This window comes from Ranitomeya variabilis, chromosome 7 (assembly GCF_051348905.1).
Source record: "Ranitomeya variabilis isolate aRanVar5 chromosome 7, aRanVar5.hap1, whole genome shotgun sequence".
In the NCBI taxonomy this organism is placed as follows: Eukaryota; Metazoa; Chordata; class Amphibia; order Anura; family Dendrobatidae; genus Ranitomeya; species Ranitomeya variabilis.
The window spans coordinates 97,027,142-97,045,785 of record NC_135238.1 but is presented as its reverse complement, the minus strand read 5'-3'; the positions used below and the strand labels follow the sequence as shown (position 1 = coordinate 97,045,785).

The 18,644-nt window shown below is 44.2% G+C and overlaps 1 protein-coding gene across 7 annotated transcripts in view; it reads right to left on the bottom strand.

Moving 5' to 3' along the window:
- The window catches only part of TBCCD1 (TBCC domain containing 1), a 208,520-nt gene that overhangs the window by 11,746 nt on the left and 178,130 nt on the right, over positions 1 to 18,644 (bottom strand). The gene's annotated exons all lie outside the window — the stretch shown is intronic.

The following is an 18,644-nucleotide window of genomic DNA, read 5'->3' as shown; positions in this document are numbered from 1 at the left end:
GACCACAAAAGTTGTTGTGCAATTTCTCCTGAGTACGTAGATACCCCATATGTGGAGGTAAACCACTGTTTGGGCGCACCGCAGAGCTTGGAAGAGAAGGAGTGTCGTTTTACTTTTTCAATGTAGAATTGGCTGGAATTGAGATCGGACGCCATGTCACGTTTGGAGAGCCGCTGATGTGCCTAAACAGTGGAGACCCCCCACATATGACACCATTTTGGAAACTAGACCCCTTAAGGAACTTATCTAGATGTGTGGTGAGCACTTTAAACCCCCAGGTGCTTCACAGAAGTTTGTAACGTAGAGCCGTGAAAATAAAAAAATCACATTTTTTCTACAAAAATTATCTTTTGCCTCCAAATTTTTATTTTACCAAGGGTAACAGGAGAAAATGGACCCCAGAAGTTGTTGTACAATTTGTCTTGAGTACGCCGACACCCCATATGTGGGGGTAAACCACTGTTTGGGCGCATGGCTGAGCTCGGAAGCAAAGGAGCGCCATTTGACTTTTCAATGCAAAATTGACTGGAATTGAGATCGGACGCCATGTCGCCTTTGGAGAGCCCCTGATGTGCCTAAACAGTAGAAACCCCCAAAAAGTGACCCCATTTTGGAAACTAGACCCCCCCATGGAACTTATCTAGATGTGTAGTGAGAACTTTGAATGCCCAAGTGCATCACAGAAGTTTATAATGCAGAGTCGTGAAAATAAAAAATATATATTTTTTAACAATAAAGATTTTTTAGCCCCCAAGTTTTTATTTTCACAAGGGTAACAAGAGAAATTGGACCCCAAAAGTTGTTGTCCAATTTGTCCTGAGTATGCTGGTACCCCATATGTGGGGGTAAACCACTGTTTGGGCGCACGGCAGAGCTCGGAAGGGAAGGAGCGCCATTTTGGAATGCAGACTTTAATAGAATTGTCTGCGGGCGTTATGTTGCGTTTGCAGACCCCTAATGTACCTAAACAGTAGAAACCCCCAAAAAGTGACCCCATTTTGGAAAATAGACCCCCCCATGGAACTTATCTAGATGTGTAGTGAGAACTTTGAATGCCCAAGTGCTTCACAGAAGTTTATAATGCAGAGTAGTGAAAATAAAAAATATTTTTTTTCCCCACAAAAGAGATTTTTTTTAGCCCCCAAATTTTTATTTTCACAAAGGTAACAAGAGAAATTGGACCCCAAAAGTTGTTGTCCAATTTGTCCTGAGTATGCTGGTACCCCATATGTGGGGGTAAACCACTGTTTGGGCGCACGGCAGAGCTCGGAAGGGAGGGAGCACCATTTGACTTTTTTAGCGCAAAATTGGCTGTCGTGTTTGGAGACCCCCTGATGTACCTAAACCGTGGAAACCCCCAAATTATAACTCCAACCCTAACTCCAACACACCCCTAACCCTAATCTCAACCCGATCCATAATCCTAATCACAACCCTAACGATAATCACAACCCTAACCCCAAAACAGCCCTAATCTCAACCCTAACCATAACCCTAATCAAAACCCTAAATCCAACACACCCCTAACCCTAATCCAAACCCTAATCCCAAACGTAACCCTAATCCCAACCCTAATCCCAAACGTAACCCTAATCCCAACCCTAATCCAAACCCTAACCCTAATCCCAACTCTAACCCTAACTTTAGCCCCAACCCTAACCCTAACTTTAGCCCCAACCCTAACCATAACTTTAGCCCCCGTCGTCACAAAAAAAGTTCAATGTAACCTTTTTTTTTGTACGTCGCGTCCGCCATTTCCACGCATGCGTGGCCGTAACTCTGCCCCCTCCTCCCCAGGACATAGACTGGGCAGCGGATGCGTTGAAAAACTGCATCCGCTGCCCACGTTGTGCACAATTTTCACAACGTGCGTCGGTACGTCGGGCCGACGCATTGCGACCGCACCGTACCGACGCAAGTGTGAAAGAAGCCTAAGGCTACTTTCACACTAGCGTCGTACTCGGCCCATCGCAGTGTGTCGGGCCGACGTACCGACGCTAGCGTTGTAAGCGCCGCACAACGGGTGCAGCGGATGCTGTTTTTTCAACGCATCCGCTGCCCCATTGTGAGGTGCGGGGAGGCGGGTGCGGAGTTCCGGCCGCGCATGCGCGGTCGGAAATGGCGGACACGTCGCACAAAAAAGTTACATGTAGCTTTTTTTGTGCCGACGGTCCGCCAAAGCAGGACGCATCTGTCGCACGACGGATGCGACGTGTGGCAATCCGTCGCAATGCGTCGCTAATGCAAGCTAATGGAGAAAAAACGCATCCTGCAAGCACTTTTGCAGGATGCGTTTTTTCTCCAACGACGCATTACGACGGAAGCCAAAAACCGCTAGTGTGAAAGTAGCCCAACCCTAACCCTAGCCCTAACCCTAAATTTAGCCCCAACCCTAACCCTAAATTTAGCCCCAACCCTAACCCTAATTTTAGCCCCAACCCTAACCCTAATTTTAGCCCCAACTCGTCTCTCCTGCCGGCCGGCAGATGGCGGGCGCACTGCGCATGCGCCCGCCATGAGGAAAAAGCCGGCCGGCAGGAGAAGACAGAAGAGGACCCAGGGACACCGGGTGAGTATGTTAGGGTCCCCGAATCCCCCTATTTCTCTGTCCTCTGATGTGCGATCACATCAGAGGACAGAGAATTACAGATCGCTTTTTTTTTTTTTTTTTTTGCTGTCGCCGGTAAACTGTTAATTACCGGCGATCGCAAAACAGGGGTCGGTGCAAACCGACCCCGATCATGTTCTTTGGGGTCTCGGCTACCCCCGGCAGCCGAGACCCCAAAGATCTTCCAGGTGCCGGGCGGCGGGCGCACTGCGCCCGCCATTTTTTCCCGGAAAAAAGATGGCGGCGCCCATCGGGAGGCACGAGGAGCACCGGGGGAGATAGGTGAGTATTGGGGGGCTATCGGAGGCCATCGGGGACCCTATTTCTCTGTCCTCCGATGTGCGATCACATCGGAGGACAGAGAAATTAAAAGGCAAATCGCGTTTTTTTTTTTGTTGCGACCGCCGGTAAACGGTTAATTACCGGCGATCGCAACTTGGGGGTCGGTAAAAACCCCCCCGAATCATGTTCTCTGGGGTCTCGGCTACCCTCGGCAACCGAGACCCCAGAGAAAATAAGACTCTGGGGGGCGCTATTCACTTTTTCCACTAAACCGCTGTGGTTTAAGTACCCTTAGCGGCTGCCGTTAAAAGGCGTATTGGCGGTCGTTAAGGGGTTAAGCCCCAATTATTGTATATATTGCATAATTCCCCCGTTTGGTTGCCCCGAAAGTGGTTTCATACCATTAACTCCATATTTTGAGACCTTGTTTGGGGGAATAAAGCCAAGAATTAGGCTGGAATTGCTTCAGAGGTCTAAAGACAGGGGGGCGATTGGCCCTTCCGAATCCCTGGATCTACTTTTTGGTAGGGCAAGGTCAGCAGATGAGAGGTTGGAGAGAGGTGAATGGACTGGGTTCGGTTCAGCGGATTTTGGTTTGGTTGGTGGGAAGGGACCCATTGGTTCAAGGATTGGAGGCAGAGGGATTTGGGAAGTTTGGAATGGCCTATCCTACTTTGAAACTGGTTCAAAAAGTATGGGAGGCAATTAAAAAGACAAGAGAAGTGGGACTTTTAACAAATCTCTCCCCAATATGGCATAATGAAATACTACCTGAATTTATTAAAATGGGGGAATTAAAAAATTGGACATCGTTGGGTATTCAATATGTGGCTCAGATTCAGGACGCACAAGGACTGTTATCCTTTGAGGCACGGCAGGAGAGTTAGATTCCCTATTAAGGCAAAAGAGAAATGGGAGGAAGAGTTGGGAAGGATAGAGGAGGATAAATGGGAGGATATCATGGAGTATATTCCCCAATTATCATTAAGTGAGCGGGGAAGGCTTTCGCAAATATATGTGCTTCACAGAGTATATAGAACTCCAGATAGGCTATATAAGGCAGGGCTGAGACAGACTTCCGAGTGTCCTAGGTGCCAGTCCGAGGGGGCAGGGATTCTACACATGTTATGGCAATGTACGAGATTGAATACATATTGGTTGGAGGTAAGAGAAGCAACTGGGAAATCGTATGGCTGTACAAACACAAGTGATCCTGTGATATATATTTTGGGATATGTGGAAGAGATCAGAGTTCCAAATCATCATAAGGTGGCCATAGCTAGATGATTGTATGTTGCGTGAAAGCTAATTGCCAGGCACTGGTTGAGTGAGGTACCGCCGACTCTGCAGGAATTTTATAGACAGTCTGATATGGTTATTAATATGGAAAAGGGTATTTTTGAAAAAAGTAAAAGTATGAAAACTTTTGAAACACTTTAGAAACCGTGGATGGAGAGGAACTGATTCCAGTGGGATGTTGTTTAAGGCCATGTGCACACGTTGCGGTTTTTACCACGGATCCGCAGCGTTTTTGATGCTGCGGATCGGCAGCAGTTTTCCATGCGGTCTACAGTACCATGGAACATTGGAACCTATGGAAAACCAAATCCGCTCTGCTGCGGGAAAAAATGCGTGGAAACGCAGCGTTGTTTTTTCCACAGCATGTCAATTCTTTGTGCAGATCTGCAGCGTTTCTGCACCCATTGACTTGTATTGAGTCGGGCACTTCCGCAGCAAAACCGCAGATATAAAACAGATCTGCGGTTTAGCTGTGGTGAAATGCTGCAGATCGGCAGGGGGGAAGAGTGTGGGTGGTGCGTGGGTGGAGACTGTGCGTGTGTGTGTGCGGGCAGGGTCTGTGCAGGAATGTCGGGGGTCTGTGCGGGCCTCTCGGGGGTCTGTGCAAGGCTGCCGGCGGGTCTGCCGGGGGGTCAATGTGTGTGTGTGCAGGCATCGTCCAATGGGACTACAAGTCCCATTGGGCTATGCCTGCTACAATGACAGTGATTGACACATTAGCCAATGATGGGACAGTAGTAGTCCCATCATCCGGCTAATGTGTTAAATGTAAAAAAACAAAAAACACAAACATACATACATACATACATACTACATACATTCATACATACTACATACATCATACTACATACATACTACATACATCAAACATACATACATCATACTACATCCATACTACATACAACATACATCATACATACATCATACTACATCCATACAACATACATACAACATACTACATGCATACAACATACTACATACAACATACTACACACAATACATGCATACAACATACTACATACATACAACATACATACTACATACATACAACCTACTACATACAACAAACATACTACATACAACATACATGCTACATACATACATACATACAACATACTACATGCATACAACATACAATACATACATATAACATACAGTACATATACATAGAGTACATACTCACTATCACTTGTCACTTTGATCCCCGAAGCCAGTGTCACCTGTAAAAAATATTAAAATAATAAACAAACAATATACTCCCTGATCCACAGAAATCCAAAACGAGAGTCCCACGACGATCTCCCGTGGAGAGCAGCAGCATCAGCTGATGCGACCTCTCTCTAGAGGCTCCAGGAATACAAGGACGGAAGATATCCTTCCGCACTGTATTCCTCCACCTCTGTAAAAAAAAAAAATTGTCCCTAGTCTCACTTGTGGCATTGCTGTGTGAGAAAGTTCCCACGCAGCAATGGCATAAAGTGAGACCAGTGAACTAAGGTAACCTCTCAGTGATGCACTGCACGAGCCATTGTCTCCTGTCAGTGTGTCACTGGAGGTCCTATGACATCACCCGATTCTATAGGGGAGATCGTCGTGGGACCCTTGTTATTAATTGGACTGCGTCGGACAGGGAGTATACGGTTTATTATTTTACATTTTTTTTTTTTTTTTACAGGCGCTTAAGTATGGTAAGTATGGTTAAATTAAGAATATTAAAATACTTTTTTCTGGCTGTGTCTTAATTTTTTTTTATTTTTTTTTAAACTCTTTCACTACTCTAGGATTAATAATGGATAGGCGTCTTATTGACGCCTCTCCATTATTAACCCGGCTTAATGTCACCTTACAATAGCAAGGTGACATTAACCCCTTATTACCCCATATCCCACCGCTACTCGGGAGTGGGAAGAGAGGGGCTAAGTGCCAGAATTGGCGCATCTCACAGATGTGCCATTTCTGGGGCGGCTGCAGGCTGGCATTTGTAGCCGGGGGTGGGGGGCAATATCCATGGCCCCTCTCTAGGCTATGAATATCAGCTCGCAGCTGTCTGCGTAGCCTTTCTGGCTATAAAATATAGGGGGAACCCACATCATTTTTTTGCGGGGGTCCCTCAATTTTAATAGCCAGTAAAGGCTACGCAGACAGCTGCGGGCTGATATTCATAGCCTGGGAGGGGCCATGGGTATTACACCCTTCCCAGGCTACAAATACACTGTGTTCCAAATTATTATGCAAATTGGATTTAAGTGTCTTAAAGATTTAATTGTTTTGTTTTTCAAATAAACTCGTGGATGATATTGTGTCTCAGGGCTCAATGAATCACTGAAATCAATCTTAAACACATGTGATAATTAGTTTTCCAGGTGATTCTAATTAAAGGAAAACTACTCAAAAATGATGTTCCACATTATTATGCAGGTCACAGGTTTCAAGCAATATGGGAAATAAAAAGGATCTCTCTGCTGCTGAAAATCATTAAATAGTGCAATGCCATGGACAAGGTATGAAAAAATTAGATATTTCACGAAAACTTAAGAGTGATCATCATACTCTGATGAGATTTGTGACTGAAAGAGCACAGAGTTCATGCAAATAAAGGCATAATGAGGAAGTTTTCTGGCAGACAAATTCATTGGATTAAGAGAGCAGCTGCCAAAATACAATTACAAAGCAGCAAACAGTTATTTGAAGCTGCTGCTGCGTCTGGAGTCCCTCGAACCTCAAGGTGTAGGATCCTTCAAAGGCTTGCTGTGGTGCATAAACCTACTATTCGGCCACCCCTAAACAGTGTTCACAAGCAGAAACGGTTGCAGTGGGCCCAGACATACATGAAGACTAATTTTCAAACTGTCTTGTTTACTGATGAGTGTCGAGCAACTCTGGACGGTCCAGATGGATGGAGTAGTGGATGGTTGGTGGATGGCCACCATGTCCCAACAAGGCTGCGACGTCAGCAAGGAGGTGGAGGAGTCATGTTTTGGGCTGGAATCATGGGGAACCAGCTGGTAGGACTCTAAGGTTCCTGAAGGTGTGAAAATGACCTCAGCAAAGTAAATAGAGTTTCTGACTGACAACTTTCTTCCATGGTCTAAAAAGCAGAAACGTGCCTTCAGGAACAAAATCATCTTCATGCATGACAATGAATACCTCTGAGTAATTGGCTGCTATGGGCATAAAGGGAGATAAACTCATGGTGTGGCCACCATCTTCCCCTGACCTCAACCCTATAGAGAACCTTTGGAGTATCATCAAACAAAAGATCTATGAGGGTGGGAGGCAGTTCACATCAAAACAGCAGCTCTGGGAGGCAATTCTGACTTCATGCAAAGAAATACAAGCAGAAACTCTCCATAAACTCACAAGTTCAATGAATGCAAGAATTGTGAAGGTGATATCAATGAAGGGCTCCTATGTTAACATGTAACTTGGCCTGTTAGGATGTTTTGGAGTTAAATAGCTTTTTTGTTCAGTGAATGTGACCTCCTAATGCTGCAAATTCCACAAATGAGCATTTTCAGTTCTTTAAAACATATCAAATGTTTAGAAATGCTACTGTGCGTAATAATTTGGAACAGTGCATTTTGAGTTTTGATTCATTTTGGAGATTATACTGTTATCATTGGGAGGTTTCTTCAATAAAATTAGATGTATACTCTAACGGGTGATGACTTTTATTAGACTGACTGTCATTTGCACTGACCATTTAGGAAAATCCGAGAAAAATGTAATTTGCATAATAATTTGGAACATAGTGTATTGGCCCCCGGTCATCGGCTTTCCCCCCTCTGGTACAGAAAATTGCGCGGGAGCCAACGCCATTTTTTTCTTTTTTTTTTTTTAATTAAACGCTCATTAAAGGGACACTGTCACCCCCTCCAGCCGTTATAAACTAAAAGAGCCAGAGTGACGGCAGTGTGGCGTTTCAAGCAGGGGGGTGAGGACCTGCCTCCCTGGCGAAAGACAGGTATTTTGGAGAAGTTATAAAAAGCTTTATTTTGGGAATACATGCACCAAAAACTAAAAGAGCCACCTTGTTAGAATGCAGCATTACTGCTGCACAAGGTGGCTCTTTTAGTTTATAACGGCTGGAGGGGGTGACAGTGGCCCTTTAAGAAACATCGGCCTTGCTATTATATATCTATGGATATATCTATCTATAGATATATTTATAAATAGCTATATCTATAGATACATAGATGTATCTATCCATATATCTGGCTTTCAAACATCAGGTTTTTGCCGTCAGGCACAATCCGGCGAGTTTTGAAAAAACTGATCCATTTTTTTCCGCCAGATCCATTTTTTCTCAGAGTTGTATTAGCGCCTGATGGCCACACGTTTCATCCGTTTTTTGCCGGATCCGTCAGAAAAGCTGTTTCCGGCAGATGGAGAAAACATACAGATGAATGTTTTTTCTGTACAGCAAAAAAAACGCACAGACGGATCCGGCAAAAAATGTATGAAACAGATGTGAAATGAAGAATCCGGCCTCCGAATCCGTTTTTTCATGCATTTTTTTCCATTGAAGTCATGCACATCTTTCATTCTATCTCTCTAAAAAAAACAAAAAACGGATCAGTTGCATCAGTTTTTCACTATTTGCAACGGATCCGTTTTTTCAAAAATTCGCCAGATCCTGCCTGATGGATAAATATAGATAGATATATAGATAGCTAGGCTACTTTCACACATCAGTTTGTTTCTGTCAGGCAGGATCCGGTGAATTTGTGGAAAAACGTTTTTTTGCCGGATCCGTCGCTGTGCGTTTTTTCACCGGACAGAAAACACTTTCCTCTGTATGTTGTTATCTCCGTCCGGCGGAAACAGTTTAATTTTACGGATCCGGCAAAAAACGGATTAAACATGTGGCCATCTGGCGCAATCTGGTCACTAATAAAACTGAGAAAAAAACGGATCTGGCGGAAAAAAAACGGATCCGTTTTTTTCAAAACTCGCCGGATTGTGCCTGACGGCAAAAACCTGATGTGCGAAAGTAGCTTAACTATCCATATATCTATCTACATCTATCTATCTTATTCCTTCTGTCTATGTATCTATCTCTGTGTGTAATGGAGTGTGGGTTGGACAAATGTAAAAGAGGAGGTTGGACAAGACATGACAATCACAAATTTTTTTTTTTGTTCAATAATACATCTTTTATTTAGCTTTCAAAAACACATACAAAACCGCATAAAAAACCGTGCAAAAAAGTGTCAAAACCGTGCAAAAACCGCATCGAAACCGCACTTGCGTTTTCTGCCAAGACCTGCGGATTTAGCGCAGAAAAATCCGCAGGTAAATCTGCAACGTGTGCACATACCCTTATTATGTAAGCAATGTATGGTATTGTCCTATTCTTGTCTATAAAGGCTTTAAGGGAAGAGGGAGGGAGGGTGGGGAACTGGGGGATTGTTTCAAAATGTTTGTAAACATGTTTATTGTCCTTTGCTGACACAATTGTTTGAACATTGTGAATAAAAATTATCTGATTTAAAAAAAAACAAAACACACATTATATATATTAGAATATATATATATATATATATATATATATATATATATATATATATATATATATATATATATATATCTGTATAGATATATCTCTATAGCTATCTATAGATCTATCTATACATATACACTGCTCAAAAAAAATAATGTTAACACTAAAATACCACATCCTAGATATCACTGATTGAAATATTCCAGTTGTAAATCTTTATTCATTACACTAGATGGTGGCCCGATTCTAACGCATCAGGTATTCTAGAACATGTATGTAGTTTATTTATGAAGTTTTCAGAATAATGCAATTTATACACAGGATTCGGTCGGCCGGGAGCGACCAATTAGCGAAGCGTGGTTCAAATTCCACGCCAATTCGCGTCCGAAATGCGCCTGTCGTTGATTGGTCATGCCCGGCCGGCCGCAAAAAATCAGTGAAGCCAGGGCCTGCTCCAGGTTTTTGAGGGCCCCGGGCGAAAGTCTCAGTGGGCCCCCCTCTTTAACACATACCACGATTCATGATGCACAGATACAGCAGAGAAATATACCACAGCCAAGTAGCATATAGCACATCCCACGTAGCATATAGCACAGCCCACGCAGTATATAGCACAGCCCACGCAGTATATAGCACAGCCCACGCAGTATATAGCACAGCCCACGCAGTATATAGCACAGCCCACGCAGTATATAGCACAGCCCACGCAGTATATAGCACAGCCCACGCAGTATATAGCACAGCCCACGCAGTATATAGCACAGCCCACGCAGTATATAGCACAGCCCACGCAGTATATAGCACAGCCCACGCAGTATATAGCACAGCCCACGCAGTATATAGCACAGCCCACGCAGTATATAGCACAGCCCACGCAGTATATAGCACAGCCCACGCAGTATATAGCACAGCCCACGCAGTATATAGCACAGGCCACGTAGTATATAACAGGCCACGTAGTATATAACACAGGCCACGTAGTATATAACACAGGCCACGTAGTATATAACACAGCCACGTATATTGCACAGCTACGTAGTATAAAGCACAGCCCACGTAGTATATAACACAGCCACGTAGTATATAGCACAGCCCACGCAGTATATTGCACAGCTCATGCAGTATATTGCACAGCTCGCGCAGTATATAACACATCCCATACAGTATATAACAATGTGGGCACCATATCCCTGTTAATAAAAAAAAAATTGAAATAAAAAATAGTTCTATACTCACCTTCCGGAGGCCCCCGGATCCAGGCGACGCGTTTAAGCGATGCTCCTCGCGACGCTCCGGTCCCAAGCATGCATTTCGGTCTCACGAGATGATGACGTGGCGGTCTCGTGAGACCGCTACGTCATCATCTCGAGAGACTGCAATGCATGGGCCGGAGCGTCGCGAGGAGCGGGAAAGGCGCCGGAAGGTGAGTATATAATGATTTTTTTTTTTTTTTAATTATTTTTAACATTAGATCTTTTTACTATTGATGCTGCATAGATAAACGTAAATCACAACTAACATCCCACAGAAAATCCAAACAGAAAACGGAAGCCACTGCCATATAGTAAAATAAATCAACTTTATTGACAGAAAATCCAATGTAATGTAAAAATATATATAAAAAATGGAGATACAAATACAAATTCAACTGTCCAATTCAGTAATACACCCGCAAGTAAATTAAATCATAATGCATACCTCATCCCTCAACCCTAATTGTCAGTATCATTTCATACATGGCACCTCTGCACAGAATTCACAGCATGAATCAAAGAGTGGCTTAATTAGAACTAGGGTGGAGGCTTCCAAAAAGTTGATATATTATGGTTTTGATAGACCTTAGTTCATAAGAACAGATATGGAAATAGTGTGAGTCTATAGTATCTATTAAATCAAAAGTTTGCAATAATACTAGACCATCTAAGTGCACATGACAGGCTATATACATGTATGCCACAAACAGACTTCACTATCTTTCACTGCTTTTATCTATATCGGTCATATGTGTGATAGCCTTCAGGACCACCAATAAAGTGCTGTGCTGTGCTGTGATCCTTGGACGCTACCACACATATGGAACCAATTCTGGCACGTGTCTCAGATTAGGGCCAGCGCCTCTAGTGCAGCAGTGAATATAATGCCCATAAATATTGGTAGGAAAGCAAAAAGGGATTAAATGTGCGTTTAGGTAAATGAAGGGTGTACGACATGATCAGGTAGTCCAAATCCCCGACGTGCGTTTCGCGTACAGCTTTTCGCTGGGGGTTCCTGTGTGTGTGAATGAGTTGCTCGTGCCTTTATACTCCTATGATTCAGTGGTGGTAGCGGTTAAGTTTGGCGCTTCCGCTGACGAGCCGGGTATGACGTCACCCCGAGTCAGGGTCACATGCTGCCGGGTCATACGCCCCCATCCGACGCATCAGAATGGGGGGAGGAGCCAGCCGCAGTACAGACGCGTCTCCAAGACTACACACACCCGGAAGTCTGCGGAAGCGCTCACCGCAGATGAGTGCTGGGGCTGTAAGTTGTATTGTCTGCAATCCCCATATCCTATGTATAAATCTATCTATATATCTATATCTATATCTATATATCTATATATATATATATATATATATATATATATATATATATATATATACATACATACATACATACATACATACACAGTCATGGCCAAAAGTATTCACAGCCCTGCAATTCTGTCAGATAATACTCAGTTTCTTACTGAAAATGATTGCAATCACAAATTCTTTGGTATTATCTTCATTTAATTTGTCTTAAATGAAAAAACACAAAAGAGAATGAAGCAAAAAGCAAAACATTGATCATTTCACACAAAACTCCAAAAATGGGCCAGACAAAAGTATTGGCACCCTTAGCCTAATCCTAATACTTGGTTGCACAACCTTTAGCCAAAATAACTGCGACCAACTGCTTCCGGTAACCATCAATGAGTTTCTTACAATGCTCTGCTGGAATTTTAGACCATTCTTCTTTGGCAAACTGCTCCAGGTCCCTGATATTTGAAGGGTGCCTTCTCCAAACTGCCATTTTTAGATCTCTCCACAGGTGTTCTATGGGATTCAGGTCTGGACTCATTGCTGGCCACCTTAGAAGTCTCCAGTGCTTTCTCTCAAACCATTTTCTAGTGCTTTTTGAAGTGTGTTTTGGGTCATTGTCCAGCTGGAAGACCCATGACCTCTGAGGGAGACCCAGCTTTCTCACACTGGGCCCTACATTATGCTGCAAAAGGTATTGGTAGTCGTCAGACTTCATAAAGCCATGCACATGGTCAAGCAGTCCAGTGCCAGAGGCAGCAAAGCAACCCCAAACCATCAGGGAACCTCCGCCATGTTTGACTGTAGGGACCGTGTTCTTTTCTTTGAATGCCTCTTTTTTTCTCCTGTAAACTCTATGTTGATGCCTTTGCCCAAAAAGCTCTACTTTTGTCTCATCTGACCAGAGAACATTCTTCCAAAACGCTTTAGGCTTTTTCAGGTAAGTTTTGGAAAACTCCAGCCTGGCTTTTTTATGTCTCAGGGTAAGAAGTGGGGTCTTCCTGGGTCTCCTACCATACAGTCCCTTTTCATTCAGATGCCGACGGATAGTAAGGGTTGACACTGTTGTACCCTCGGACTGCAGGGCAGCTTGAACTTGTTTGGATGTTAGTCGAGGTTCTTTATCCAACATCCGCACAATCTTGCGTTGAAATCTCAATTTTTCTTTTCCGTCCACATCTAGGGAGGTTAGCCACAGTGCCATGGGCTTTAAACTTCTTGATGACACTGCGCACGGTAGACACAGGAATTTGTGTTTGCAGTCATTTTCAGTTAGAAACTGAGTATTATCTGACAATATTGCAGGGGTGTGAATACTTTTGGCCATGACTGTATATATTTGAAAAAGGAGGAAATATGGAGCATCGATGAACAAAGTATCAAAATTTTATTCAATAAAAAAAACGGTAATAAAACGTGAAGTTCAATAACATTAACATTGTACAGTAACATGCACGAAAAAATGCCAGGAAATGCTGAGAATCCCACCCCCTCACCCACACATGATGCCCCCACAATGGAGAGCATCAAAAAAGCCCCCCGCACGATCTCATGTAACAAAGTGCTATAAAGCAAAAGGTCACAAATAGACCTAGCCCTAGTCCCAAATACCAATGCCGTAAACAACTTTCCCAAATATAACAGTAGTGTCACCCATAAATGAAGGGCTGGTATAAATGCGGGTCTTACCAGTAACGGGGGCGAGGTGGGGGAACAGCCGGGAAGTGGACCCCGACGCGTGTTTCGCGGCAGCACCGTGCCACTTCCTCAAGGGATAATCATTTGGTGCCGACAAGGACCCTACAGTAGCCCCTGACCCCGGTCACATGGTGCTTAGCAGCCAATCACGGCGGCACTGTCGGCGCGTGCTCACTGCGTCCGCCAGGTCCTGGCCGTGGAACTCTGCGTCAAGTCAAGCGCGCACGCGCGGGGAGCGAAAAAGCACCAAGAGCGCGCGCACAAGACCAGGAGACGCCGGTCCACACCAGGGCACAGCGGACCGCAACGCGACGCGCACGGCCACCAAGAAATACATTTCCAAAGCAAATGCATATTATGACATGCCATCAATTAAACCCCAAACAAGAGACCCAATATAGAGACTTCCAGATTACAATATCAGGAGGACACACATCAAATAAGCAACATATCATAGTATGGCGAGTCCAAGCTTTAGGAAAAGTTCATCCATTCCAAAGAGGTAAAAATGAATGTCCATCGTGACGGTCAAAGAGGAAATCACACTTCTTATCCATAAGGCCTAACTTAGATCCCCCAGGGGTGAGATGGCGTATCAATCAGAAGTATCGACAGGGCCAAAAAGCACATCTATAAGGAAAACCTTGGGCACCATATCTATTTAAGGTTACTGACAATAAAAAGAAGAAAAAAAACGTTAAAATCACATACAAAAGAAAATAAAAACAACAACCCGGCTGAAACGAAGGGGAGGGGAAGAAAAAGAGTGAGTTGGTGGGAAACAGGAGGTACATTTACATAGACTATACCCAGAACAATGGTGGGAGACGAGGATCAAAAGGCTGCTCACAAATAGGGAGCAAAACTACGGTAAGTGTTTCGTTCAAGCCTTTTGGTGACATGGTGTCAAGTTGCACGATCCATTTTGTTTCAATTTGTGCTAAAAGCTTTTTGTTGTCACCACCACGAATCCCCATATGTAAAACATTAATTCCCCTCACCCGAAGAAGTCTCGCGTCACATTTGTGGTGCAACCTAAAGTGACGGGAGATTGATTTAAGGTCCGATGTGTCGGACACTGTCCTGGCCGCACCAGTGTCCCGCACATGCTCACGAACTCGGACTCCAAGTTCCCGTGTAGTAAGCCCCACATACACCATGGGGCAAGGACATGTAGCATAATAGTTCACGTTGAATGTGCTACAAGAAATCCGTTGTTTAATTTGAAATTTGAAAATTTAGTTCCATCAGTAGAGGTGAAACTAGAGCAGCGCAGGACATGGGTGCAGGCAAGTGCCCGCACGGAAAACATCTCCGGATGGGACCATTGGTACCAAATGGATTATTCGGGGTAGGGACATAGTGGCTACAAACCAATAAATCATTTAGATTTCTGCACCTCCTAGAGGTCATTTGTGGAAAGGAGCCCACAAAGGGCTCCGTCCCAAGGACGGACCAATGTTTAGTCAGAATGGAGCGCATATTGTTCCACTCGTGATTATAGGTAGAGATAAAGCGGATAGGGCCAGCTCCACCCATATTTTTTTTGTCCCCTGGGCGGGTGTAGTAAAGTCTCACGTGGGGTTTTTCTGGCTCGGTCGTAACCATGTTTAATGGATCTCCGACTGTACCCCCGGGCCAGAAAACGATTTCTCAAATCCGAGGCCTGTGCCTCGAATTTGGATTCGGAGGAGCAGATTCACCGCATCCTAAGGAACTGTCCTACTGGGACGGCCCTAATCGTGGACAGGTCATGCGCTGATGAGGCATGTAGTAAAGAATTAACAGAGGTCGATTTCCTGAAGACATCCGCCTGGATGCGCCGATGAGTATCGACCTCCAGGCGGACATCCAGGAAATCGACCGTGACATCACTATACGTATACGTAAGTCGGATGTTAGAAGTGTTATCGTTCAATGTACCCATGAAATCCTCGAGCTGTCGGACCGTCCCATCCCACAAAAAAAAAAATGAATATCATCAATGAAGCGATACCAGCACAGCACATGGGAGGCGGCCGGCGGGCCCTCGTCGCCAAAAAGGAATCTCTCCCAGTAACCCAGGAGGAGATTGGCGTATGAGGGCGCGCAGGCCGCGCCCATGGCCGTGCCACGCTTCTGTAAGTAGAAAATGTCTTTGAAAACAAAAAAATTGTGGGTAAGGATATAGTCCAGCAGCTCGAGGATTAGTCCATGTAAAGGGCCGTCCAGGTTGGAGGTCCCCCAGGAAGAAGCGAGCCTCCTCAACCCCACGAGAATGTTCAATGCAAGTATACAAACCCTCTACGTCAGCAGTGACGAGAAGGGTTGTGCTGTCCACAAAGATGCCATCGACCCGTGCCAGGACGTCCGTAGTGTCACGAACATTCGAAGGTAAAGTTTCGACCAGGGGTTTTAAATAAAAATCTATGAATTGACACACAAGGTCACAAACCCCCAATCCCGGACACTATGGGGCATCCCGGGGGGTCGAGGGCATCCTTGTGGACTTTTAGTAACAGATAAAAGGTCGGAACCCTGGGGGATCTGACCATCAGGCCATCAAAAACATTCTTGGGTATAATCCCTCCTTCAAAAGCTCTAACAAGGATCCGCTCCAACTCCCGCAAGTAAGTGGCCATCGGATTGGAGGTCAACCTGAGGTATGTGTTCGGGTCCCGAAGTTGGCGAAATGCTTCCCGCTCATATTTCTCGCCTGGCCAGGCAACAATGTTCCCCCCTTGTCCGCGGGTTTAAACACAACGTCCTGTAATGATTGAAGCTGTGAGATAGCGTGACGTTGTTTAAAAGTTAAATTGTCAAAAGTACGTCTTGTGGATATTTTTTTTAAAGTCTTCACTGACCAATTTTGTAAATATCTCAACTGCTGGACTTAGGGACAAGGGGGGGAACCTGGTAGATCTGGGCAGGACAGAAGGCGGGAGCTTACTTGCATTCGGGATCTCCTGTTCCTCAAGTAGATCCTTCAAATCACGAAGCGCCCGTTTCTCAATCTCACTCATGGTTTGTGATTAAAATTTTTTTCCATGTAGTTTTTCCAAGATCAACTTGCGGGAGAACAGGTGCAGGTCCTTCAGAGCTGTAAAATAATTGAATGAATTAGTCGGAGAGAAGGTCAAACCCTTACCCAGGACTTCCAACTGAGACTCAGTAAGTACATGTGATGATAAATTTAATACCTGAAGACCTCCCTGGCGGCCAGCCCGGGCCGTGCCTCCCCCGGCTCCCTTGTTCTTGGTATATTGTCTGGTGGTCATCCTTTTGTTAATGGGTTCAGAGGTGGAAACATGTTCAGATTTAGATGTGTTGGGCCTTATGTCCTCGTCATAATTGGATCTACCAGACCGTATAGAGGTAGATCTAGATCGATAGTAGGACGTGTTCCTAGATCTCGGGCGTGACCGGCCCCACGAACTCCGCCATCTGTATACCCTTGACTGTTGTTTATCCTGGATATCTCTATTGAACTTTTTTGTTTTGGTAGATTGAATATCGTTAGCCCACTTTTGTAGTTCAGCGTCAATTTCTTCATTCAATTTTTTTAGGGCATCACTCGTCATATTCCTCTGCAGGATAGACTGTAAATCATCAATCTCCTTCTCAATTAGTTCCAATGACTCATGGTTCATCTGTTTGAGTAGGACCATGAATCCCTTGGAACAAGTATTCGTAAGTTCTTCCCAACTATTTTTGAAATTATCATCCGAAATCGGAAATGACGGGAAGACTTGTATACGAAGTCCTCGTTGAATGAGGTCTTTCTGAATGTACTTATCCAAAAACTCGTGATTCCACCAGATACCAGTTCTTTTACGTAATAGCTCTTTAAAGCGATAAACAACCTCCTGTTGTGATGTGATAAAAAATTAAGACACAGCCAGAAAAAAGTATTTTAATATTCTTAATTTAACCATACTTACCATATTGGAGCGCCTGCAAAAAAACAAACTAATAAACCATATACTCCCTGTCTGATGCAGTCCAATTAATAACGAGGGTCCCACGATGATCTCCCCTATAGAATCGGGTGATGTCACTGCTCTATAGGACCTCCAGTGACACACTGACAGGAGACAATGGCTCCTGCTGTGTATCCCTGAGGTTACCTTAGTTCACTGGTCTCACTTTATGACATTGCTGCGTGGGAACTTTCTCACACAGCAATGCCAAAAGTGAGACTAGGGACTATTTTTTACAGTGGCGGAGGAATACAGTGCGGAAGGATATCTTCCGTCATTGAATTCCTGGAGCCCCTAGAGTGCTGTCGCATCAGCTGATGCTGCTGCTGCTGTCCACGGGAGATCGTCGTGGGACACTCGTTTTGGATTTCTGCGGATCAGGGAGTATATTGTTTATTATTTTAATATTTTTTTTTTACAGGTGACACTGGCTTCGGGGATCAAAGTGACTAGAGATGGCGAGTATGTAATCTATGTTTAATGTTCTATATGTATGTAGTAGGTATGTAGTAGGTATGTAGTAGGTATGTAGTAGGTATGTAGTAGGTATGTAGTAGGTATGTTTGTATGCAATATGTTTTATGTATGTATGTAGTATGTATGTAGCATGTATGTAGTATGTATGTATGTTTGTGTTTGTTTTTTTTTTTATATTCAACACATTAGCCGGATGATGGGACTACTACTGTCCCATCATTGGCTAATGTGTCACTCACTGTCATTGTAGAAGACAT